Consider the following 2,684-nt stretch of genomic DNA (forward strand, 5'->3'; position numbering starts at 1 on the left):
TCTGCTATGAATTCTCTGTTTATCTCTGTACTCCATTTTTAAAATGGGCTATTTAATTTTTTTGGAGGATAACTTCTTGATTTCTTTATCTATTTTGGATATCAGTCCTCTATCAGATGTAGAGTTAGTGAATATTTTCTTCCAATCTGTAGGTTGTTGATTTGTCTTATTGATGGTGTCTTTTGCCATACAGAAACTTTAAGTATCACTGCATCTATGCTTACCTGATGAAACTTATTATAGTTTACTTTAAGATAAGTGACTTCCACTAGAACTTTTTATATTTTCATCAATTAATTAAAATTTTCATATACTATATCTTGAACATACTCAACCTCTCTCCCAAATTCTCTCAGATCTTCCTCTTTCTTAAAGTTCTTTCATTATAAATTACATAAAGTTTACTTGGGGTTGCTCAAGTAATCTTGAGTTTATTATCTACTATTCAATGAACTTAGCCTAACAGATAGTAACACCATTCCCTGAAAGGAACCTCTCCCTTCACCAACAGCTACCCATTGTTACTAAGATTTCAAGTAGTGCTGGAAAGTTATGCCTACCTTTCCCTTCTATCAAAGTTGGGATATTGTCTTACTTCAACAAACACAGGTCTTATGCATGTTGTCATACAATAACTGTGCTGACATATGTTTAAATGCAAAACAATCGTCATAAAGAATAAAAAATGAAACCGTTATATTTATCTTTTTTTTTTAGCCTTCATAGTTCTGATTGTTGTTATGATCCCTAGTGTAGAAACAACAAATTGAATCATGAACCTTTGGGAAAATAAAAAGACTGGTATGATAAGTGGGGCCAATTAAACAATAGTGGGGAAAATTTAACCCAAGTAACCAACCACATTATCATAGGATTATAGGTCCACTAACTGAAATGGAACATACACTTAGCAACTTAATTTGTTTATTAGTGTAGTTCTACAGTCTGTAATCTGTAAGGAAGAATATAGCACTATTCTGTTGTGAAATAATCATTAAAAGGTTATCATCTCCCCATATTTTATTTCCCCATTACAGTGATACTTAGAATTATATCTGTGGCCTAATATTTAATCTTCAAAATTAAAAATACTATTTATCATTTTAATACAAGATTATGGTATTTTTATATTTCTTATCTAGGTTGAGCATAATCTGGGAAAAGTGAAATCACGACTCATCACAAATGGTCCTAACATAGGAAAACACATAGAAAATATGGCTGTGATATTCATTATCCCCCAACTGGGATTATCTGAAAGGGCAATATAGCCTTGTAAAACTGAAGAAAGAGTTTAAAATGCTAGGAAAGTGCAAACCAGAATCAAGATGGTCTGTGTTGCTCTATTTTCAGCAGAGTTTCTGAAGGAGGTATGAGAGTGGAGAATGTGTTGAACCCTCTTCCTGTGTCCATAAAGTATAGCAATCATGAAAACACTGGAACATACAATGACCAGAGAAAATAGAACTTCAGGAAATACACAAAATGCTGTATACATTATATCTACTAGTTTGTCACGACCTACAGAATGGCAGAATTCAAAGTCTCTCTTTTGTGTCTTATTTTTCTTATTTCTATTGGTAGCTGTATACATGGGGAAAAGCATATTTACTAGAGTGAAAAGGATCCAGCAGAAAGAAATGGACAGCCCCATAAACTTTGTAGTTTTGATTTTATATTCCTTCAAGCAGGAGTTCCAGGGGCTGATGGTGATTGCCTGAAAGACACTCAAGAAACAGGTGGTGCTAATGGACATACTTCTAGCTAGTCTTTGAAAATAAAAAGTAAGTTTGCACCCAACATCGGTGAATAACTGCTTCCACCCAAAAGCTCTCACTACTTCTGGGAGTCCTTTGGAAAGAACAATCAACGAGTTGGATGTGAACACATGTATTAGAATCATATCTATTTTCTTCAATGTGTGTTCATTGTAATAAATGATTAGGTAGTAGAAAAGAAGAGAGAAGTTTCCTAGAATACCCAGTGCTGTCTGAAGTGAGAGCACTATTCCAACTGCCATGGTCCTCAAGTCCATCCTGTCACTAAGCAATTCTTATTTATTTATATATTTTTTTAACATCATGGCCACAATAAAATTTAATGAGTCAAAGCATACAGTGAAGTTTTCTTGAATGGGATGTGTGTGTAAGGATCACAAAAAGAACACTTTTCAAAGACATTGTGTAGAGCATAGGAAGACTCTGTTTCAAAACAAATATTTTATCACCATTAATAATGTCCAGTGAAAATTTTGAAATCTATAAATGCACATATTTATGGACTGAACTTCCCTTACATTTTAATGAAATTTTAGCATTAAAAATATGATGCTCCATTCAGTGGGAATTCAAATGGAATCGATGGTTACGTCTATAGTCCAGAGTAGAGAGTCATACTGGAAGAAAATAGATAATAGTCATCATTTCAATATGAAAGAAATTCATATTTTACTTATATGGTATTGAAATCAGAAAATTGTGCATGCTATACAACAGAATGAACATGAACTCCTTGAATAAGTCATTTATCATAAGAAGGAGAAGAGTAACAGTAAATTCATGTTAAAAATTTAAACATGTACCCCATAGGAAGACCTATGTTATCAAATAACCCAGAACCCTGGGAGCTTACAGAGACTAACTGAGCAACCAAAGAGCATACATGGGCTAGTCCCTTCCCCCTAC

The 2,684-nt window shown here is 33.5% G+C and overlaps 1 pseudogene; it reads right to left on the bottom strand.

The window, feature by feature from the left end:
• Positions 1–1,114: 1,114 nt before the first annotated feature.
• On the bottom strand, positions 1,115–2,044 carry LOC116894598 (annotated as a pseudogene).
• Between the last annotated feature and the right edge of the window lie 640 nt (positions 2,045–2,684).

The sequence above is a fragment of the Rattus rattus genome, chromosome 2 (genome assembly GCF_011064425.1).
Source record: "Rattus rattus isolate New Zealand chromosome 2, Rrattus_CSIRO_v1, whole genome shotgun sequence".
NCBI classification, from domain to species: domain Eukaryota; kingdom Metazoa; phylum Chordata; class Mammalia; order Rodentia; family Muridae; genus Rattus; species Rattus rattus.